Here is a 25,715-nt window from a genome sequence, read left to right as displayed (position 1 = left end):
ACTCAAGCATACTCACTTGGGTCTTCCTTCTTGTCTAATTTCTTTGGGACTGTGGAACGCATCATCGGTATTCTGTACTTTTTGGCTAATATCCACTCATCAGTGAATACATACCGTTCATATCCATTTTGGTCTGGGTTATCTCGCTCAGGATGATATTTTGTAGTTCTATTTATTTTCCTGAAAAATTCATGATATCCTTGTTTTTAATAGCTGGATAATAGTCCATTGTGTAAATAAGCTACATTTTCTATTTCCATCCTTTGATTGAGGTAAATATGGGTTGCTTCCAGTTTTTAGCTATGGACATAGTAGAACACATGTACTTGTGACGTTGTGGAGAATTTTTAGGCATATGACCAGGAGCAGTAGAGTTGGGTCTCCAGGTAGAACTATTTCCAATTTTCTGAGAAACAGTCAGATTCATTTCCCGAATGAATTTACAAGTTTGGAATCCCATCAGCAATGCAAGAGTGTTTCTCTTTCTCCACATCCTTGTCAGAATGTGCTGTTGCTTGATTTTTTTGATCTTAGCCATTCTGATTAGTATAAGGTGGAATCTCAGGGTCACTTTGATTTGCATTTTCCAGATGACTAAGGATGTTGAACATTTCTTTAAGTGCTTTTCAGCCATGTTAGATTCCCGTGTTGCAAAATCTCTATTTAACTCTGTACCCTGTGTTTTAATTGGGTTATATGGTTTTTTGGAGTCTACTTTCTTGATTACTTTTGGATATATCCAATATATTTTGGGTATTAGCCCTCTGTTGGATATAAAGTTAGTGAAGAAGATTTGCTAATCCATAGGCTGCTATTCTGTTTTATTGACAGTGCCCTTTGCCTATGGAAGCATTTTAGTTTCAAGCGGTGCCATTTCTCAATTGATCATCTTAGAGCCTGAGCCATTGGTGTTCTGTTCAGGAAATTTTCTCTTATAACAATGCATTCAAGGCTGTTTCCCACTTTCTCTTCTATTAGATACATTGTATCTGGTTTTATGTTGAAGTCCTTGATACACTTGGACTTGACCTATGTGCAGGGTAATAAACATGGATCAATTTGCATCTTCTATATGTCTTCAATATATTATTTGTAGCTCTACCTAGAACAATAAGACCACAAAAGAGGTCCTGGGAATAAAAATTGGAAAGTAAATCAAGGTATCACTATTCACAGATGATAGGATAATGTACATAAGTAACCCCCAAAATTCTGTCTGACAAGTCCTACAGCTGATAAACAACTTCAGCGAAGTGGCTGGATATAAAATTAGAGAATTCAGTAGCTCTCTTTATACAAATGATAAATGGACTAAGAAAGAATTTAGAGAAATTCACTTCAAAAAACCCCACAAATTATAAAACATATCTTGGCTTAACTCTAGCAAAGCAAGTACAATATCTGTATGACAAGAACTTCAAGTAGATGAAGAGCAAAATAAGAGAAGAACTGGGAAGATGGATATATGTCTCATGCTCATGGTTTGGTAGGACTAACCTAGTGAATATGTCCATCTTACCCAAAGCAATACACCAATTCAATGCAATTTCCACCAAAATTTCAATATAATATTTTACAGACCTTGAATGAGCACTTCTCAACTTCATAAGGAAAAATAAAAAACCCAGGATACAGAAAATTCACCACTTTCAAACCAAACCCTTTCAAATCTCTGCTTAGTTCTTTGAGATTTCTTTTCCATGTGCATCTTAAATTTATTTTCCAAAATCCATATTCATGTAAAATATGCATATATACTACTTTACTGATAAGTGAATCCAAATTTCAATCATTAGATATAAGGAGATATGATTAGAGATGAGAGATGTGTGTATTCAGCTCCTCCCAGACATATGAAGCCCTTGAGAATATTTTATTCCCGTGAATGGACACAGAAAAACTACAGTAAACTCTGCCGTTTCTCTCAATTAAACAGCGATATGTATGAATGTGCAATTTGCATTGTCATGTTTTAATGTCATTTTTTAATATACCTAGAAATGTTGCTTTTTAAATTCAGTTTTCTTTTATAAAATGCTTAAGGAATTTTAACAATTCTTATACAATTTGCCTGATATATTAAAAAGTAAGTACTTGTCACTAGGATTTTCTTTTTATAGTTACATAAATTATTGTCTTCTTTACATTCATTTTTTTTGTTGTTTTAAACAAAGATCTGAAAATAATTTCACTTCTGTCTTTTATTCCCCTGCTCATTCAAATGGAAGTCTTCTTATGGAATGTTTAAATTTGCCAGAGAAAACATTTTAAATCACAGCTACAATAAATTATCATGCTGAAAAAGAGTACATTAGGACATATATCATGTTCCTATTAAAGCAGAAATCTCAGTTCATCTAGCCACCCAAGAAGTTTTAATACAATTTGTTTCCTAAATTTATTATATCTGTCAGGAAGGTTTTATCAGGCATGTTCACATTATAAATATACAATTTTTCTTACCAAAGTATAACAAATTGGTTTAAATGATAGGACTCTTACAATTCATCTGAATAAAAACATTTGTACATCTAAATAGAAGAAAATATTTTCTCTGTTACTCAATAGAAATGAGGAAGAATGTTTCTCCTTATTCCTCTTAGTTACGGGAATTACCATTCATATTTATAACACATGCTGAGATCAACTGCCTTGGGACATGCTAAGATCCAGCCTAGTTTTATCATGTGTTTATTGATTTCTCTTGGGGCAGATACATTGAATGTAATACTTAGGAACCAGTACTCTATAACCATGACCAGGAAATGGTGTGGATTACAGGATTTCAATGAAGGATGGTTGACAAGCATTTTATGTCCATTGGATTTTATGCCACAAGGGCAAGCTTCCCCTCTAAAATCTCACATAAAGTAACACTGACTCATGTCAAAGCCTTGTGGCCTTCGTTCATAGTTCCTCTGTCTTCTTCTAGGGGAGATGCAAAAGCTTCATGGATTATCGGGCCACAGGGGAAGACAAGAGCCATGATTGTCCTCAGAGTAGATGATTCTGAAAAGGAATACCAGTGTGAACGCTCAATGTTTCAACCCTTGCACAATGCAAATTTCATAACAAAATGATCTAAGAAGGCATGTTCAGTATATTGTTCATGAATTTGTAGCTTGTTTTAGAGAAAACAAGTGAGAATCCTTTACTCTGTTGATGCTTTCATGGTGATTTTATCATTATCTACCCTCTGCCATCCTGTTTCACAAGGAAAGTGCTGTGAAATTGCACATTCCACATTCTTCCTTCCTTCTTTCCTTTCTTTCTCTCTTTCTTTCTTTCTTTCTTTCTTTCCTTCCTCCCTCCCTCCCTCCCTCCTTTCTTTCTTTCTTTCTTTCTTTCTTTCATTTATGTTATTTGAGTCTTAAGACTACAAGTGCACAGTCAGCAAATTGATGTTGAAATCTCAGGATTCTTAGTCAAGATAACAAAGAAAATGGTGTCACCTGCATCCAGCTACATGCAACTAGGATTTAGTCCCTCATCATTTACTGGAAAAGTCTAAGTTACAAGACAATAAGGAATGTTATAATTATTACCAACTGGAAAGGCCTATCTAATTAAGAGCAATAATTAATGACAAAGCCTGTGCCTGGTATATTAGACCTTATTGAAAGTATTTATTTGTGAGTCCTAAGTCAAATCGATTTTGTCACTGAAACTGCTGAGACTGTAGAAGTAGCTATGATAGAGTGTTATTGTGGAGAAAAAAATAAAATTCATGAATTGGCTAATAAAAGAACGCATAGTTATCCAACACTAGTGGCTTGTATGCAGAATGTTCCTCTTCAGCTGCATGCTATTTATATAGTCAATTCGCCCTACTTCTAATGAGCTCTGTGACTGACAGTGGTATTATCCAGGACTCTTGCCCTCTCAGTACCCTTAAAATGAATCAGTTTATTATACTACTGGATGGTTTCTTAATGAGAGAGTTGTTATTTAGCAAGAAACACATATAGACGCAGGGACACACATATATCTCCATTCATAACATGGAGTAGAATCTGAATGAGCCTGCCCCCACCTCTTGCATTGCATATCTAAAATTTTATATTCTTACTTGTTCTTCCAACCTTCAGGTTTTGGTCATTTGTATTCATCATTTCAAGATTTCATTTGTGTACTTCCTTTAGGCTGGCATATCAAATTACCACAAATTATGTGAGCTAAGAGAAATTTAGCCTCTGATGTGGAGACAGACATTCAAAGATTCACCAGCAGTGTGCCTATCCCACAGATGTTAGTAGAGAGGCCATGCTATACTCTACTGGTTTCTGTTGGTGATTTAACCATCACTCCTTTCTCTGTTTCTTCATGTTCCTCTCTTCTACTGTCACTCCCTCTCTGGGTGTGTCTTTTTTAAAAGAATTATTTATTTATTTATTTATTTGTTTGTTTATTTATTTATTATATGTAAGTACACTGTAGCTGTCTTTAGACATACTAGGAGAGGGCATCAGATCTCATTACACATGGTGGTGAGTCACCATGTGGTTGCTGGGATTTGAACTCAGAACCTCTGGAAATGCAGTTTGAGCTTTTAATCACTGAGCCATCTCTTCAGCCCTCTGAGTGTCTCTTAAAAATAAATTTATACTTGAATTTATTAAAACGTTTAGCTTAGTTACTTCTGAAAAAATCGTTTGTGCAAGTGAGTGACTTTGTACTAGTTCATGATTTTGACATATATGTCTTTCAGTGAGGCTTACATCACTAAACACATCAATAAGACACCACTGAATGTTTTACTTAATCAGGATCAGGTGGTAGGGAAGTGGCCATCCACAATTCTTTTAAATATTCAAATGTAAATTATCACAAGTAAAACAGGAATCAAGTGAAACACTGAAACTATGTCTCTCAAATCAGAATTGATTTTCTACATGGTATAAATGACTCTTGGGAGATACAGGATGTGACATTAAGAAGAGATGAAGATGAAATATGAACACGTGTGGAAGCTGTCTCCAATAAACGCTGGTTGTCAAGTGTACTGAGGGGTTCCCGCAAACGTTTAAGTGTAATGTGAACATGGAGACATGTATTTGGAAATTACGGACTAGCCTCATAGTGATGGGATCATCACTATGCTCTTCTAAGTTTTATAACTGATTTTATATGTGGTGGTTTCATACCTGTCTGCTATATGTGTCAGAAGTGTCTAACTAATTAAGAACTATAAAAGTGAGATAGGTCTCAGGTTGGGAAATTGAATATTTCTTCCCATTTGGCATTATCCAATTCTTAATTATAATAAGAATTAATATTAGAGAATAAATGAACCTTTGATTCTGGAAGTGCTGTTCTTTGGAAATTTGTTGAAGAAAAATTACTTTAATGATGGTATTGTACATGTCTGCATTTTTCCCTCAGGGGTGACATAAATTAAACACACACTGTTTTGTTTCTTAATCTTTCCCTCAGAGATTTTCATTTAACACTAATAACACATTTGTGTGTATACGTATAGTTATGTGTATATGGTTTTACATATATACAGATGTGTGTTTGTGTGTATGTGTATGTAACAGATGTTACCCTATTTAAAAAATGTCAGCAATCATTTATTGCACAATTTGTTTAAAACATTTTTATGTATGCTAATCCATTCATTATTTCTTAGAAGTTTTTTCTACATGTAAGACTTAAGACTGGAGACAATTAATTTTTCTGGCCATTGGAGAAAAATTCTTAGATGGTTCTAAGAAGTTATCAAACTGTATGTACAGGAGGCACAAGAGCAATCTGAGTTTAAAAATGTAGTAACCTTGATAAGTGATAATTTTATTAAATATGGGGAGCAGCTGAGTGGTTCTATATTCTATGCCATTTTCACATAGTTCAGAAGCATAAAGGCACATTCAGATACCTATTGGCTGTGTGAATGAATAATACTTCTATCTTTGTTCAGCTCCTGCTATTACAGGGTTTTCAGAATATTGAGACTCTGCATGAATGCCTTGGAAAAGTGTTATTTTGGCTTTTCACCCAACAGTTTCAAATAGATAATGTATGGCTGTGAGAATAGCACATTAGTATTCAAATTATCCATCAAATTTTTTTTAATATATCAAGATTTTAGCACTGCGAATTGTCTTGTATCTTTGGAGTGATGGGCACGTTGATTTTAATGAGTAATTTAAGAAACAATCTTCTTGAGCTCATCGTGGGAGGTAATTTCATCAGCCTCATAGCAGCTCTTATTTGATGAAGATTATTCTGGTCCCTCTGAAAATGACCAATTAAATCAAGGAGAGGGTGTTCAATCTCATGTTTATTTTAAGGAATAGCAATGAAATAAGAAGTGGTCTTGAGTATTCAGTTTAAATATTAAAAGTTATTATTTCATTGGTCTGCTAAATCCAAAGGCTGCCTGTTTCCATCTGACCTGCTTCAGATCTCACAGGTGTATATCAATAAAATTTCTGAAAAATGAAAGTGGCATTTATATTCTTTTTGAGCAATCAGTTCTCCCAAGCTAGCACTGGCAACATCTTGATTATGTTTGTTTCAATATGTCCCTTTGAAGAGTGGAACAACACTGACTGACATGAGCTACATCAAAATTGGTGAAAAGCTCAAAAGAAACTAAATACATGAGTAAGTAGCAAAGTTATAGGAAACAATGTCCATGTGTTGATCCATTTCCTTCAGTTACTAGTCACAGCAACAAGTTGTTGAAGAAAAGGTCAGTTGAGGCTTGTTCTTGGGATTCTTCCATAGACCTCTTGGTACAGGGAAGGGCTTTTTCATGTAACTTATCTATGCTGCTTAGAACCTTTCTCTACCATAACTGAAGAAATGATAACTTTTTACCCCTACTGTTTGCTTCCCATAATTACTGAATTTTGAAGTCGGTCAGCCTAATATCCATCCTAAGCTCATTACTGCACTCCACAAAATATTGAATACATTTTAGTGAACAAGAATTTCGAGCCTTCTGGGTTGTGTGAAGAGGGTTCCTTATTTTTACTTGTTTCAAACCTGTCACTTAACTTTATTGCATGTTGGTTTACCAATCTTTGCATTGTCTTTGGAAACATCCACTGTGTTGGCTCACTATTCTGAGGATCAGAGATGATGTCTTTTCGGAACTTGAATTTATTGAAGCTGTTATTATTAGCATTACATGCTTTAAAGTGACAACCTGTTTTAATAGGGGAATAACTATTCATTTTTATTTTCTGTTCTATGATGTGCTTGAAACACATAAATACTTCATTTTCTCCCCCTGGGTAACTCTGAAGATTAATCACTGCTGTGCTATTGAATTAATTTGCTCTCTCATATTTAACTTTGAATATGAAAAAGAGAAGTAACATTTGAGGACAATAAGGTTTAGGGCAATTTTTGAACAGTGAAAAAGATTGAACTCTGAAGAAACAAGAAGATTTATCCAGAGATAATACAACTATTATGAGAGAAAGTTAATATATATATGGGTCATGGAAAAAGCAGTTGTGGTCATGGAAAGAGGGGTTGTAACTCTACTTGATTTTCTTTTAAAGATTTACTTTATCTTTAAATAGTTTGTGTGTATGGGCATGTTTGTTTACATGTGTGTGTGAGCATGTGTGCCTGCATGCGCGCACACACATCTGTGTGTGTGTATGTGTGTGTGTATGTGTGTGTGTGTGTGTGTGTGTGTGTGTGTGTGTGTGCGTGTGTGTGTGTCCAGATACCTAGAGTCTAGATTTGCATGAAATTCACTTGTTATAAGCAGTAGTGAGACACCTCAAATGGGTGTTGGGAATAGAACTTGAACTGGATTCTTTAAACTAGCATAGAATCATTGTTATTATTTTAGACTTTCCTAGATTCCTGTCTACAGTCTCACAGATGACCCCTAAGTCCAAGATATCTCATTGCTTTCTTCTTTATGCTCAACAACTGACAACTGAATGTCTTCTAGGATAGACTTCTGTCATTTTTTCTCCTAATTTCTAAACTAGAGTAGAGACATATTAATGCATGTCTGTATGCCTTTTCTGTTTTCAAGAGAAGATTTCTATGTATCAGACATAGAGGGACGAGACATCTAGCCAGGAAATAATGAAGGATGGCTAGAATTAAGTGTATAATTGGGAGGCAGCTTAACCAATGGTGAATACCGAAAATGAGAGAAGTGTGAAAGTAACTAGAGACATTCCAAGGACATTTATGCTATTAACAATTCTGAATTTCCACCTCTATTTTTTTCTCTTACTTTTTAAACTGGATATTTTTATTTACATTTCAAATGTTATCCCCTTACCCAATTTCCTCTCTGGAGTCCCGCTATCCCTTCCTCCTTCTTCTGTGATGGTGTTCCCCAATGAACCCATCTACCACTTCCAGCCACCCCACCCTGACATTCTCCTGCACTGGGTCATCCATCCTTGGCAGGACTCAGGGCATCTCCTCCCATTGGTGCTCAAGGCCATCCTCTGCTACATATGCAGCTGGAGCCATGGGTCTGTCCATGTGTAGTCTTTGGGTAGTGGTTAGTCCCTGAGAACTCTGGTTGGTATTGTTTGTCTTATGGAGTTGCAAGCCCCTTCAGCTCCTTTAATTCTTTCTCTAAGTCCACCAATCCCCAATCTGTTCTCAGTTCAATAGTTGGCTGTGAGCATTCGCCCCTGTATTTGCCATACTCTGGCAGAGCCTGTCAGAAGACAGCTATGTTAGTTCCTGTCAGCCTGCACTTCTTGATATCAGCAATATTGTCTTTTAGGTCACTGTATGTATGTGGGCTGGATCTTCAGGTAGGGCAGACTCTGAATGGCCTTTCCTCAGTCTCTGCTCCAAACTTTTTCTCTGTGTCCTCCTATGAATAGTTTCATTCACTCTTCTAAGAAGGATTGGAGCATCCACAGTTTGGTCAGCCTTCTTCTTGAGCGTCATGTGGTCTATGGATTATATCTTGGGTAATCCAAGCTTTTGGGCTAACATCCGCTTATCAGTGAGTGCATACCATGTGTGGGTTTTTTTTTTTCTGATTGAACTATCTCACTCAGCATGATATTTTCTAGTTCCATTCACTTTCCTATGAATTTCATGAAATCATTGCTTTTAATCTCTAAGTAGTACTCCATTATGTAAATGTACCACATTTTCCATATCCATTCTTCTGTTGAGGAACATCTGGGTTCTTTCCAGCTTCTGGCTATTATAAATAAGGCTGCTATGTACATAGTGGAGCACATGTCCTTATTGTATGTTGGAACATCTTTTGGTTATATGGCCAGGGGTGGTATAGCTGGGTTTTCAGTTAGTACTATGCCCAATTTTCTGAGGAACCTCGAGACTGATATCCAGAGTGGCTCTACTAGTTTGCAATACAACCAACAACAGAGGAGTGTTCCTCTTTCTCCACATCTTGCCAGCATCTGTTGTGGCTTGAGTTTTTTATCTTAGCCATTCTGACTGTATGAGATGGAATCTTGGGGTTGTTTTGATTTGTATTTTCATGATGACTAAAAATTTTGAATATTTCTTAGTTACTTCTCAGCCATTTGAGAATTATTTGTTTGGCTCATTGCTCCAACTTTTAATAGAACCCTATTGATTCTCTGGAGTCTAACTTCTTGAGCTCTTTTTATATACTGGATATTAATCCTCTATTAGATGTATGATTGGTAAAGATATATTCACAAACTGTTGGATGCCATTTTTGTCCTAATGACTGTGCCCTTTACCTTACAAAATCGTTGCAGTTTTATGAAGTCCCATTTGTTGATTCTTGATCTTAGAGCATAAACCATTGGTATTTTGTTCAGGAAATTTTCCCCAGTGTCCATGTATTCAAGACTCTTCCCCACTTTTTTCCTCACATACTTTGAGTGTATCTGGTTTTCTCTGGAAGTCCTTGATCCACTTGTACTTGAGTTTTATACAGAGAAATATGAATGGATCAATTTTCATTCTTCTTCATGCTGACCTTCAGTTGAACCAGCACAATTTGTTGAAAATGCTATCTTTTTTCTATTGGATGGGTTTAGCTCGGTTGTGAAAGAACAAGTGACCATAGGTGTATGGGTGCATTTCTGAGTCTTCAGTTCTGTTCCATTGATCTGCTTCACTGTCTCTGTACAAAAACCATACAGATTTTTTTATCACTATTGCTATGCAATAATCTGTATGTCAGGGATGGTGATTTCCCCAGAAGTTCTTTCATTGTTAAGGATAATTTTTGATATCCTGGGCTTTTTGTTATTCCAAATGAATTTGCAAATTGCTCTTTCTAACTGTATGAAGAATGGAATTGGAATTTTAATGGGGATGGCACTGAACCTGTAGATTGGTTTTTTTAAAGATGGCCAGTTTTACAATATTAATCCTGTCAATCCACGAGCATGGGAGATCCTTCCATCTTTTGAGATCTCCTTTAATTTCTTTCTTTGGTGAAGTGATGTTATTGTCATACAGATATTTCACTTGTTGTTTAGAGTCATATCAAGTGACTAATACAAAAGGTGTCATTTTCCTAATTTCTTTTTCAACCTGTTTATCCTATGAGTAGAAGAAGACTACTGATTTGTTTGCGTTAATTTTATATCCAGCCATTTTTTTGAAGTTGTTTATAAGGATTAGGAGTTCTCTGTTGGAACTTTTGAGGTCATTTTAGTATACTACAGTATCTTCTGGAAATAGTCATATTTTGACTTCTTCCTTTCTAAATTGTATGTCTTTGAACTCATTTTGTTGTCTGATTGCTCTGGCTAGGATTTTGAGTAGTATATTGAATAGGTAGGAAGAGAGTGGGCAGCCTTGTCTAGTCCCTGATTTTAATGGGATTGCTTCAAGTTTTTCTTCATTTAGTTTGATGTTGGCTACTGGTTTGCTGTATATTGCTTTCACATTTAGGTATAAGTCTTGAATTCCTGATCTTTCCAAGACTTTTAACAAGAAGGGGTGTTGAATTTTGTCAAATGCTTTCTCAGCATCTAATGAGATGATCATGTGTTTTTTTCCTTTGAGTTTGTTTATACAGTTGATTATGTTGATGGATTTCAGTATATTGAACCATCCCTGCATCCCTGAGGTGAATCCTACTTGACCATTATGGATTATTGTTTTTATGTGTCATGGGATTTCTTTAGGAGTTACGGGAATTTGGTTTTTTGACTGTTATGTGATGGGAGGAATTTCTTTTTTGGTCCAATTTATTTTGAGTTCTGTAGGCTTCTTATATGCTTATGGGCACCTCTTTCTTTAGGTTAGGGGAGTTTTCTTCTATAATTTGGTTGAAAATATTTACTGGCGTTGTAAATTGGGAATCTTTGCTCTCTTCTATACCTATTATCCTTAGGTTTGATCTTTTCATTGTGTCCTTGATTTTCTGGATGTTTTGGATTAGGAGCTTTTTGCATTTTACATTTTCTTTGATGGGTGTGTCAATGTTTTCTCTGTTGTCTTCTGCTCCTGAGACTCTCTCTTCTATCTCTTGTATTCTGTTAGTGATGCTTGCATCTATATCTAATTATCTTTTTCCTAGTTTTTCTAGGGTTGTCTCCCTTTGTGATTTCTTTATGGCTTCTATTTCCATTTTTAGATCCTGCATGGTTTTGTCCAATTCCTTCACCTGTTTGGTTGTGTTTTCCTGTAATTCTTTATGGAATGTTATGTTTCCTCTTTAAGGGCTTCCACTTGTTTACCTGTATTGGCCTGTATTTCTTTAAGGAGTTACTTATATCCTTCTTAAAGTCCTCTATCATCATCATGAAATGTGATTTTAAGTCCAAATCTTGCTTTTCTGGTATGCTGGAATATCCAGTATTTGCTTTGGTGAGAGAACTGGGCTCCGATGATGTCAAGTAATCTCAGTTTCTGTTGCTCAGGTTACTATGCTAGCTTCTCTCCATCTGGCTATCTCTGGTTTTATCTGGTCTTGCAGTCTCTGACAGTGGCTTCGTCCTCCACTAAGCCTGTTTGTCACTACTCTTGGAGACCAGCTTTCTCCCAGTGGGATGTGTGCACAGAGAGCTCTGTCACAAGGTCAGCTCCAGGCACATATTTAAACCAGAAGTATTCTGTTCCAGACTATTCCTAGGTTCCTGTGTCCAGAGGGCTCCAGGTGGGTTTTGCTTGGGCCAGGAATGTGAGTAGAAGTGGTGCCCTCCCCTTTTTGCCTTCAGGATTGTCCACACTTCTGAGAGTACCGCTCTCTCCTCATGGGATCTGGGTACAGAGAGCTGTGGGACCAGTTCAGCTATGGGATCAGGACTAAACCAGAAGGATCCTGTCCCAGACTTCTCCTGGGTTACTGTGTCCCGAGAGCTCTAGGCTGGTTCCTCTTGGGCCAGAAATGTGAGCAGAAATGATGGTCTCCCCTGTGCTGTCAGGCTTATCTGCATTTCGGAAAGTCCAGCTCGGTAACCCATGGGATCTCTTTCTCTTACTTTTTAATAATATATTTATTTTTATCTTATATACATTGCTATTTTGCCTTCATGTACATCTGTGTGAAGGTGTTGGCTCATCTGGAATTGGAGCTACAGACAGTTCTCAGCTCCAACTGCTATTTGGGTCCTGGGCATTGAAACTAGGTCCTTTGGAAGAAGACCTAGAGTTCTGAACCACTAAGCCATCTTTCCACCTGCTTCTTTTATTGATGTTCCAAAAATAGAATGTCTTCTGGTTTAATTAACCATTATAGTTTGTACAAATACAGCTTTCATGATGGTGTTCATATCTTTGTTCTTTGGCTTACTCTGCTAGTCTTACAGAGTAGAAAGCTAATGGTCTCATTGTTGCAACAGTTTTGGCTTTATAGACATTTGTCATTGGTCATAAATTTATCAGTGGTAAGTCAAAACTTATGGAGAGTGATAAGTATAGATCAGAGCATATCATAGGTAATCAATATGATTGTTCATATAACTTTGTGACCAATTCTGACCTCATCTTGATTTTATAATTTTTGACTCTTAATGATGTAATAATTCCCAATTAGCATACCAGGCTGAGTTCAAACTCAGGGTAAGCACATAAAACTCATAACATCTCATTTTTTCTTTCTGTGTCTTAATGCTGTGATCATTAAGTGCAAGTATTAAATTTTTTCCATGCTCATGCCTTATGAGTGACATGAATGCCATATTTAATCATTAAAACTTGGTTGGAACACAGAGCCCATCAAACATTGATACTTTCTCACTTGATTTGCTGCAACAATAGAATGCTCACAATTTCCTCATACCTGCGTTGATTGCATTGAAGATACCGCAACTGAAAAGACCCTGGAAAAAGTCTTCCATTACTCCTGTGAGATGTGACAATGACTATTAACATTTTTAATTGCCCCTTTATGAAGGACTGTTAGACTCAGCCCACACACTGCTATTTGTTTCTACCCTCTGATTTTTCACCTCATAAACAAGCTGTCCTTTCTGGTACAGTCTTATTAAAGAGAAAGAATATGTGGATTGTAAGCTATAATATCTGTATTTTATAAAGACTAAGTTTCTTATTTTGAAAGTAAATTTGCTGTTGACATTGTTTTATTCTCATTTCCACTGGTAATTGTTTAGATGTGTCCTTTAAAGCCAAGATCTCCTATTCAGATAAGGAAAATATATAAATAGATTTTCACAGCTGGTTGCTGAGTCTAGGTGACTCTGAGAAGACTGAAATAAAGCAAAGGTGAATTTCCAAATCTAACTTAAGCAGAGTAACCCTAAGATTTTTTGGATTGTTATTATGGAAATTTTGCTAAAGATAAAAATATTTCTGTAAGTGCCCATCACATTAAAAATTTCTATGTGATTTAAATTGTTATTGTTATCTTTCTGTCTTTCTGCAGATGATAGACAAATACGAATAGTATAATAGGTTTTTAAATATTACAACAAATTATATCAGCTTTTTCAGGATGCATCACTTATGTCCCAGGCTGGCATAGGAAAACATAGGTTTTAGGTTTCTAGGAGCCATTTCTATTTGATCCTGGTTCACTTTTTTTTCTTCTTTAAATGAGATTTTTTAATGGATCATAGATACTCAATTTTTATTATTATATTTTGATTTTGATTTCAACCTGCAGTCATTGATAGTTTGCTGTGAGAAAATATGATCCCTTCTATTACATAATTTATTAGGGAGGAATAGAGATAATCACAATTAGAAACATTTCCAGTTCTGGCAAAATTAATCAGGAACCAAAGGCATTTGTTAAAGTTTTTAACTACTGAGTTCAATCTCCATGACACACAAATTGGAAAGAGATAACCAGCTCATAATAGGTGTCCCCTGACTTCCATAAGTTCACCATGATGTAGACACACACACACACACACACACACACAGAGAGAGAGAGAGAGAGAGAGAGAGAGAGAGAGAGATGTACAAATGCATACAAAGATACACACACACTATAAATAGATATGGTGGTAATATCCTTTTTAAATGCTCTAGTGGGTACAATATATTAAAAAAGACGTGGAAATAGAAGGTGAACTTCTAGAGAAGAAAAACTTCAATGGTGAAGAGAGGAAAGTGAAAGAAAATAAGAGTGGAAACTAGTAGAACTGATTATATAACTTGTGTCTAGCTTCTCCTGTTGCCATGATAAAATATCTAAAAAGTGCTTTGTGGAGGGAAAGGCTTGTTGCAGCTTAAACTTCTAGGTCATAATCCTTCATGAGGGAAGGCAGGGTAGGAACTCAGTCAGAACTAAAGCCAAACCATGTAGTAGTAAAGCTCAAGGCTCACTAACTAGTTCCATTTAGTGAATCTTCTTATTTATACTAGGAACCCCTGCCTAAGAATGATATTTCACTCAATGAATGCTACCTTTCCACATTAATTATCAATTAAAACAATCTCTCAAAGACATAACTACAAGTCAGTCCCACTCATGCAATTTCTCAATCATCAATTCATATTTTTATATAACTCTACATTGTATCGAGTTGATCATAAGTCTATGTTTAGCACTCTCATGTATGAAAATATCCAACAGTAAGAAACAAATAAATGAAGTCATCCTAAAATGCTGCATAGTTAAATGTCACAAAGTATGTCAGACTTTAGAGTCTAGTAAAGGTTTAGTAGTTTAATATGTAGCTGTAGTTCAAAACCTACATCTTTAGAGAGTAGAGGAAGGCAGAACTCATTCTAAAAGTTACTGATGTAAATAAATGGCAGATAGGTGAAATTAGTTAATAGGCAGATGAGAGATGTTATGCAAATGTGCACAGCTGGCAAATTATGAACAACCAATGAGAGAAGAACTTGTATCAAATAATGGTTGCTTTCTCCTCACACTGCCTCATGATCATTACTCCAAACATCACTTTGACCTTTCGAACTTAATTTTACTCATTTTAAATAAATTAAAAGCTATTATCTATTTGGTTTGGGGAGATAACTGAGATTGGCATGTCATATGTATATAAGGGGCACAGAGGTCTTTGTGCTTACAAATATGCACTAGGGGAACCTGAAATTTTAAGAATAAAGGGTTGATCTGTCAAAGGAAGGAATGAAAAACATCTTTTCCAGACTCTGGAACAGACATGTTTTCTAGCCTATTGATCTTTGTGCAATCCGTGTTTCTAGCGATATCCAAGCACAGGATCCTTCTCCAGACCTCTCTCATTTGGAGACTGTGTGTGGGGGGTGTTTGTTTGCTTGTTTACTTTTTAATCAATTTCCAGAATGCATCTTTAGGGGAGGTGTCATAAGTAAATTACAAAGAGTTTCCTAAGTAACCATGACTTATTTGTATTTAGTTGACATTTGTCTCTTTAAGGTTTGTTCACTTTGTTTCAATATGCCCAGATCAACCACTCAGAGTCGGACACCTGTGTTTTTAACTAGTACAAGCTACTGAGTCTTGTTGTGAATTAAAACCTGTCTCCCACACTTATTACTTTGTGATCTGTGAAGGTGGTTGAGGCCCCTGTACATGTATACAAGCATGCAGGAGCACCCTTTATGTGCCAACACATGTTCATATGCATACACAAGTTGTCTTTATGTTTACATACATAGTTATGGGTATTTCTCCATTTGTGCTAGAATTAAATTCTAATAAAACCTTCATAAGTTGAGAATATTTCACTTAAAATATATTTTGATTAAAAATTTTAAGGAACTGAATGGGAAAGGAGATAGGGAGGGTATTGAGGGTAGTTCAGGATTACATTGTGAGAAGGACAAGAGAGATGGCCAGATGGCCATGAGAAGAAAAGGAAACTGCAACCGATGGGGGTGGGGAGTTGGGTTCAAACTCAGGACAAGATCTTGGATAAGGAGGGCAACCAGGAATTAATGGAGGAGACATTAGCTGTGACTCACAGCATTGGAGATATAGAACCTAACCACAAAAGTTTTGACTCCAAATTTATCCTGTCTACAGGAAATGCAGGCAAGGGGGATGGGGTGGAGACTGAGGGAATGACCACCCAATAACCAACCCAATTTTAGGCCCATCCAATGGGCAAACAGCAAATCCTGACACTCTTATTGATTCTCTGTTATGCTTGCAGACAGGAGTCTTGCATGGCTGTCCTCTGAGAGGCTCCACCTAGAGGCTGACTGAGACAGATGCAGAAATCCACTGCCAAACAGTGGATGGAGCTAGTGACTCTTCTGGGAGAATAGGAAGAAGGATTGCATGCCAGAAGGAGATAGGAATGCCACAGGAATACCAACAGAGTCAACCAATCTGGACGCTTAGGGCTCTCAGAAACTGAACCATCAACCATAGAATACACATGAGGTGACCCAGGCCTTCCTGTTCATATTTAACAGATGTACAACTTGGTCTTCATGTGGGTTTCAAACAGCTAGGGGAAGGGCTATTCCAAAAGCTGTTGTTAATTAATGGGATATGTTTAGTTGGAAGTCTATATGTAAACATTAAAAGAAACCGAATAATTAAAGATGATTATTTTTAATTATGGCAAGTTCTCATGAAATAATAACTATCTCCTTCAACATTAGATAAGGTTATGAAGGTGGCAAGCAAAATGGTAGCAAAGACCACTTTTGTATCAGTTTAACAGTCACCATTTAGGAACAGCATGAATGTGTATAAATGTAAGTGTAGACACATACTCACTTGTGGACATGCATACAAACACACAGCCAAATAGTGGTAGAGATTATTTTATGATAAATAATAGTCTCTCACACCTCCCTCTCCACTAGGCTAGGATGTAGTCTCCAGGAAACAAACATTTTACATTACTCTGGTTCTCTTAATGTTTATATGTAGATTTCCAACTAGCCTGAAGGCTTCTATACACTTCTTATTCCCCTTCACGTAGTTTATGACTACGTTTGTGCCTTACATTGCTGATGCAAATCAAGAACCTTTTGACCTCCTAGGAATCTCCTAGAATCATACAGCCTCACATTGACAGATATGTAATGTTGAACTTCCTTTCCATTCCCCCACTCCCAATAGTCTTTCCCTAAGTCTTTTTATATGGACCTGTTAGCCATTCCACACTGGATCCCTCTGCTGATTTGCTTCATTTGATTTACTGGTTTAATTCCACAGTTTTTGATCTTCTTTTTCATCTATCTGGGATATAAGGTCTTCAAATATGAATCCCATGTATGTCTTCATGTTTGCTCACTGCTAAATGACACAAACCGATAGAGGGGAAATGCAAGATTTCTGATAATATTGCTGGACAATAGCTCTGAGAGAGAAGAGGGCTACAATCATGCAAAATTAATGGTCACTCAGGTTACCCTGGATTATACCTAATGGGTAGATATGCAGAGATCAACAACCAAACACTTGATAGACCTAGGGAAAGGCCACAGAAGAGGGAGAGGAAGGATTGCAGAAGCCAGAGGTCTCTAGGACCCTATGAGAACAGGACTCACAGAATTAACTATGCAGGGAATATAGGGTCTCACAGTCTGAAGTGACAATCACGGAGCCTTTATGTGTCTGACCTGTGTCCTCTTCATATACATTATAGTTACATACCTGGGTGTTCTTGTTTGACTCCTAACAGTGGGAGTGGAGCATGTCTCTGACTGTTTTGAAGGCTTCTGTTACTCTTTTCCTCCTACTGGGTTGCCTCATCCTGATATAAAAGCTTGTTTGTGCCTAGTCTTATTGTATTTTGTTATGCCATGTTAGATTGATATCCGTGGGAGGCCCACTCTTTTGTTTTTCAAGGGACATAGAAGAGAAATGGATCTCAGGGAGATGGAAAAGTATGTTGGAGGACTCAGAAGAGTATTTTGGAAACCTCAGGAGGGAGGTAATATATTAGAGAAGAATAAAAGAAAAAAAAAGCTACCTGGATCAATGGCTTCCATTCCCTTTGTCTGGGAAACTCAAGAAAAGGATGGTGACTTTTTAGCAAGGAGTTTATACATGTCCATGGGTGAAAGCTGAAGAAATAGGAAGTGGGCAGAGAGCTCCTGTATGCAAGAGCTTGTGTCAAAGAATCGGTTGTCGCTATGGATCATTGTCTGGGCTTAGAAAGGAGTTACTGAGTTGAGGCATTAAGGTCAGGGTGGTCTGGACAGTTCAATGGCTCATCCAAGCATATATCATAGTAAGATATATGTCTTACTACCACAGGTATCTGGAATGGGGTTTGGGTCACACTCTCATGTATAGTTTCTAAATAGACAACCAATAATAAAGTTCAGGTTCCTACCATAAAACTGATGGGATAACCTATTTATTCTATTCTCATTGAAAGAAAGAAAGAAAGAAAGGAAGAAAGAAAGAAAGAAAGAAAGGAAGGAAGGAAGGAAGGAAGGAAGGAAGGAAGGAAGGAAGGAGAAACCAGCAGACAAAGAACTGCAACTGTCATGTGATTTTAGCAGGTTTATAAAGAAAGGGTTATTTCACACCTCTGCTATGAGTTGATATTTCTTAGCTTGATGGCTAGAGATCTCAAGATATTTTCAAAGAATTTTCTTCTTCTGCCAAGTGTACTAATATGATGACATTGGCTTTCTGTGAGCTAAGCGTGTTGGTCCATACATACTGTATAATTTATGGACTTATTAAATTGCCTTGTGTTTCCTGTTGCTGGTTCTTTTTCCATATATGTCCATACCTATTGAACCTCGCAGTGTCTACTTCATTGACATTTATCAAGTTTTGTTATTAATTTCTTTGATACTTCTTTGACACTTCATGAAATAAATCAATTTACATTTTTTTCATGAATACATATTACTCTGCACATTAAACATTTGTGATTTTGTGCCAAATATTATTTATTATTGGAAGTTTTCCGTTCAATGTGAGGAACAGTGGCCCTATTGAATAATAGTCAGCAATAACATATTCTGAGCTGTAAAAGACAGAAGTGATACCAAACTTTGCTTTTTGTTCCTTAAAGAAACACCACATTTGGAAATTATTGTTGATGCTGTATTTGTCCACAGTCTTCCCTGTCCAGGGTAATTTTGTTTTGTTTTTAATTGTTGTTGCAACAAAAAGTAACATTAAATTATCCTGAGAAATATATAATTTATGCCATAACAGGAAATTATTAATTATAATACAGCTATTAAAATATACTGTATGAGGATGGAGAGACGGTTCAATCATTGTGAGTAGTGACTGCTTTCCAGAGGACTGGTGCTCCTTCATGGTACCACATGGCCGCTTACAATCATCTGTAATGCCAGCTCCTGGGTATCTTTTGCCTTCTGACCTACACAAGTATCACATTTATGTGCTACCTAGGTATTTATACAGGCAAATTCTCATGTAAGTAAAATAAAAATTTACCTTAAAAATGATACATTCTACAGGGTTGTCAATAAATTAGTAAAAATATTTGTTGCAAAATTTTTTCAGTTTAAAGGTTCCAAGAAATCTTTATGCCAAGAATCATTTCAAACATCATTTCCAATTCTTGTGGCCTCTTAGAGTTTATATGTACAATTTATAATTATTTTAATTTGAAAATAATATTTCTTATATTGTTCTTTTGGTAAATGATTACATTGGTTCTTATAATCAAGATACTTATATACCTTATTGTTTAAATTCATTGGTTTGCTAATGTTGTTTCAGATGTTCACCTAATATTAGAGGAATGTGTTATTTCATTTTAAAGTAAATCTACACATAAGCACATTCAATTGAAATTATTATTGCTTATAGATTCTTGAAATCTATATTACATTTACACTATAAATTCTGAAGGACATAAAGACCTTTTAGTCTGTTTTATCTTAAAATATACATTGTACATACATTATATCAAATGACTGTGTTGGACTTTAACTAAATAGAAATGTGTTGCTAGGCATATAATTTGTAATTATTTCTACTGTGACTATTTTATTTTAATGACCTCTTAACGTTTAATTTGTTCAATATATTATAACAATATGCAATTTTTAAATTTTAAATATTTTATGTGTAAAATATTCAAAGTTCAAACCTACAAATTAAGAATATGTCCTATATCTAATTTATAAAAACAATTTTGATTTTTCCATTCTCTTTGTTAGTCAATTTTGATAGTACTAACTTTCCTCCTTTAAAAAAACTAAAATAAGCTTATGCATGTCCTCCTGCTAAGTGTCCTGCTAGTCACCCTCCACTTCTTTCATTTTTTAATTTAATATATGTTGCAAATTATTCATATGGAAAAATTCTATCTAAGTCATGGCTTTCACTGAATTCAGCTTAACACTGAACTGTGTGAATATGTCTAGGCACTGAATAAGTTGAAAACTCCAATTTCCTTTCTAAAAAATATCTTAAATTAGAAATCAGACAATCACAAACACCAATAAACCAACCAATAAAATTTGTAAAAGTAGAATATTTTGAGCCAAAGACTTCATTAATCTAAGAAGGTTGCACAGAAAGAATTGATTGGAAGCCAGATTGTATTTCCATTGCTCTGTAAAAGAGGCAAAGTTTTTCCTCAAGTAGAGAGAGTAAAAAGAATGAAACATGTTTACTAATGTGCTCACCATATTTAAAGGGATAAGAGTTGATCAGTTTGTTTAATTGCCAATATACCCCATTAATTAAGTTTAATTTGTGAATCAAATTGGCTAATTAGAAGTTTAATTATAAGAATAGATAGCATCCTTCAATATTGTCTACTATAATTATGTCAATATTTATAACATATGATAGATAAATTGAAGTTCTGATTTAGAATTCTCTTGCAGATGTTAAAAAATGAGGTCATTTATGGATTTTAAATTTACCATTGCATCAAACCGATGCGCAGATTTTGCTCTAAAACATTTCCTCAATAATGTATGTTTCTAGGATAAGATGAATTTATAGCAACAAAATAAAACCTTTTTTCTACTTCCTAATTTCATGATGTGTTATACTTATAGGGTAGATTCATGGGTATTAACTAGCTATCAGGATGTGTAAAGCTTGCAAAACTTAACAGATACATACGAGTTATGAAATGTGGGTTTTATATTTATTTAGAGACAGCCAAGAAAGTGATCCAATCCCCTTCCTCAAGAAAAGCTATCCAGATGGGCGAGACACATGTTCTGGTCATACTGCATCAATGGGATCACAGGAAGTAGTTCACATCAGGGTCCATGGACAGCATAGTCCTAGGCGAGTCGGGAACTGAGATCAGGCACCTGTAATCTGATCAAGACTCTATACTCGTGGCAGCTCTTAGTTACCTCATGCGACCTAAGGGTGAGAAATGGAAACGATGCAGAGCTGATTCTGTCAGATTTCACATAGGCTGGACCAAAACATTCGTCTTTGTCCACAAGTTTCTTCTCCTAATATTAGCACTCTTTGAGGCAACATGTTTCCTCTGTTTTTGAAATACATTTCTGGGCCATGATTCATTGGAACCATTGTACTTTTATCCATAAATTTTTGGCTTTAAAATGTTTTTCTTTAATTTTTTCAACAGTCTCATCAGCCGAACACTTGTGGTTATTTATATATCAATATAGACAGCCTGTCACTGTTTGAAAAAAAATTTTATTACTGAAAGAGCAAATGAAAATTTAGAACCAATATTAAATCTACATAAGAAAAACATGTTCTTATTTTATATTTAGTTGTTACAAATGCATGAGCAGTGACCCAATACAAAAGCATCAAAGAATATAGAACTTCTGGGTGGGAAAACCTCATTTGTCTCTCTACATAGAAAGCATTCAACTTCACAAATTACCAAGGAGATAAAATTAGATGTGTGACCTTGATCCATGTCAAAACACTAATATCATTCAAATGATGTGAAGACCCTCAGAAAAGTTTTGAAATTTTTACTATAATACTAAGTAGGATTGTGTGTCAGCAAGATGGTTCTAAATTGGTATTTATAAGAATATTTTAAAATCCTGAGTTCTCTTAATCTTTAGCAGATAATTATCTTAGACCTGAAGCAAATAATAACCAACATTAGGAAAAAATACGTATGAAAAGAAACAGTTAAAATTGCTTTCCATGGCGCACTTCCTGAATTTCAAAACTCATATCCTTTTCATTTCTTATGTATGTTGGACATAATTATCTGATTCTAATAACAGAATCAAACCAAAGTAATGGTTTTTGGTTCTGAAATTAGATTTCGAAAAACCGTGACTTCCTCTCTTTTCACACTTTTCCTCTGGCCTTCTCCCTGTCGTGCTCAGCTAAAGCAAGAGCAGTATAACATTTCTCAGAGGCAAGGAACTGAAGGGAACAGCAAGCAGACAGCCAACAACTCCAGCTCTCAGCCTAATACCTCACGGAGACTAAATGCCACTGAAAATGACTAAGAAAGCATGAACAAAACCTTGCTTGAGTTAACCTATCCACGGTTGGGGCCCAGTTTTTGAATGCCACACCAACTGGCAGAGTTTACATTCCATACTTAAATTTCTGAGGTTTATAATGATACAAAGGATCCATACAAATCAACACATGTGGGGTACCTTGAATAGGCAGTTGCAATATAAGAATATGTAATTAACAAACTGACAAAACGATCATGCAGGAAACCATTTTTAGTAATAACAAGGAAAAACATTATTAAACTTTAGACATAAGCACAAACACACACACACACACACACACACACACATGCCTCAAAATCATCTACAGGAAAAATAATAATGACTATTACTATTTGCACTATACTAAAATAGGTCATTTAAAGTTACTTTTAAGATATTGTTGTGTCTCTTGCTTTTAATGAATTTATTTAGATTGTTATAGTAAAAGAAGACAAGGCAGCATCAAGTAAACCTTCTGGAATCCATTTCAGCACTTAGAATATATTTGGAAATTGATAAATCTAGGGTGATACTTTCTTTTTTGCACAAACTAACACAAATTTCCAGCAGTTGGTTTTAGACAAGTGTAGCTTCAGACAGCTCTCCTAGAGCGCCACTCTTTCGTTTACATTGGAACAGTGCTTCATATTTCCCACTTTGACTTTAAATTTTTTCTACACGGTCAAAGCCAAAGAAGTATTTGCATCTCAAACTAGGTAACGGTAGCTGGAACAGTTACCCAAAGAATGCCTCGCTGCGATTTAGGTAACGATAAAGCACATTATCCCAAGAGGAAAATAAGCCCTGCAAGCCCTGAGGAAAGCATGCAAAGGAAGTTCATCAGAGGGTGGGCGCAGCCAGCACGCCTGCGCACTGGTTGCTCATCCGAAACCGAAAGGGCACTTACCAATGCTGATTAGAGTAATATGCCAAAGCTATTTCATGTTTTAGTTACGTTCAGCTTCTTTAAAGGTCTGTATTATGAATCATCTGGTGCACTCTAGTCATGCCAGTTTGAGACTGGGGAAGAGACAACATGCCTTGGAGTTAATGCTTCACTTAGATAATCCATCTCTCTAATATGTCTAATAATGCAGAAGTCAGCTTTATGTTTTTGTAAAATTACAGACTCATTTGTGCATGGCTTTCACTCCTGTGGCTTATGACTTCTCCAGCTTCTCTCCTCGGTGAGTTCGAATGTGGCAATGCCTGCAAGGCAGGCTAGGAAAACGAAGGACACTGCGATGTAGACGTTGTTAACGAAAATGCTCAAAAATTTTTCTCCTGATGATTGTAATTAAAAAAAATGACCGAATAAAGAATTGAAAATAAAGGAAAGCTAGGAGCCATGGATTATGTAAAGAGAATTTTTAAATTTTGGGGGTTTTTTTTGTCTTTTTTTTGTTGTTGTATGGTTGGTTTTGGTTTAGTTTGGTTTTGTATTGAGACAAGTGCAGGCTATGTAGTTCTCATTAGCGCTAGAATGATAATCCTCCTGCATCAGCCTCACACATGCTAAGGTATGCATACATAACACTGTGTCTAGCTCTGTACAGTGAGTGCATTTAAAAGCAACACAGTAAGGAGCAGTTCATAGCAGTCAATGGGGTGCAATGATATATGCATTTACTTACACATATGAATCTTACCCTTTTTCATTGTTGTACCGAATTCATTTAGCTTCTTTCTCTAATCCTTCTAATACTTAAACACCCACCAACTGCCTACCACCAAGTCACAAGCTGAAACTACTTCTTCACAACTGACTATACTTACTGTAATTATACAGCCTAATGTGTCTCTAAACATTGTAAATTGTTTTCATTCTGATTTCAAAGATTCTGTTTATGAGATGTGTGTCTGAGATGATTTGTTTGCAGGGAGGGGGGTTTCTTGGCACCGGTTTTGCATTCCAGCTATGTTCTCGGGACTTTAGTGAGCTAAACTGCCAAATTTCTTGCCTCTAGAATAACATAGAGCATTTGAAATATGTATCTCCTATCCTATTTATGAGCCTCTGCTAACCAATCTCCCTCACTTGAAACATTGCCAGCGGCAGTTGTACACTTTTTTTTTTTAAAGATCTTCCTCCCTGATAAATACTAAATAAAGCCTAGGAAAGTAATGAAGGTGCCTGCTATTCTCCTTTTTACCATGAGGTACAGCGAATCACAGGAGACGATGAATCTGCATTTGGAGAAACCGCTGATGGTTCATAGGCTTTATCTTTGTATTCGTCCCAGGGCATAACACAAGCAGACATTTTAAAAGTATGTTCTCCTGGGTATATCGTCTGTTGAGTCAGTGTGAAGAAGATCTAACTTTCTAATAAAAAAATCTATCTTTGATGAAGAGGCTCTATGAGTACTTTATTTTTCCTTTTTAGCCGAATCATGAATAAGCCAGAGATCTGAGTTTGATATTGTCTCACAAGTGTGTGGAAAACAGAAATGTTGCAGCCTGATACAAGCTTTTGTTTCTGTTTCACAGAAATCACAGTTTAGATCATTAGTCTTGAGAGACAGAGAAAGGAAAGACCACCCTGGCTGACACATCCCTACACCGAAAGAGCTGGATAAGATGTAGGAGAGACACGTGGGGGTCATCGACACTTTCACGTGCAGAGGAGGCACACGTGGGTTGGGAAGATCACTGGGTTGGTCCCCAGCACCTGGCTTCCCATCAGGTTCTGCTATTACCCCCTTCCAGCAGTTCTGCTCTCGAGGCTCCTATGCTTTCTTTTCACAGTACAAAATAAAGAAGCACGGGTTGGGGATTTAGCTCAGTGGTAGAGCGCTTGCCTAGCAACTGCAAGGTCCTGGGTTCGGTCCCCAGGTCCGAAAAAACAAAAAACAAAAAACAAACAAAAAAACAAAATAAAGAAGCAAGGCAAGATTTTAGTTTCATCCCCTTAGCTCACTACTGTATTTTTTAAGCCTATACCATTGGTCTCAGTCCTTATTTTAGAAGATGCTGAGCAGCTCATGGCTTGATCCTTTTTTTTTTTTATT

The sequence above is a fragment of the Rattus norvegicus genome, chromosome 11, assembly GCF_036323735.1.
Source record: "Rattus norvegicus strain BN/NHsdMcwi chromosome 11, GRCr8, whole genome shotgun sequence".
In the NCBI taxonomy this organism is placed as follows: Eukaryota; Metazoa; Chordata; class Mammalia; order Rodentia; family Muridae; genus Rattus; species Rattus norvegicus.
This window is presented reverse-complemented; position numbering follows the sequence as displayed.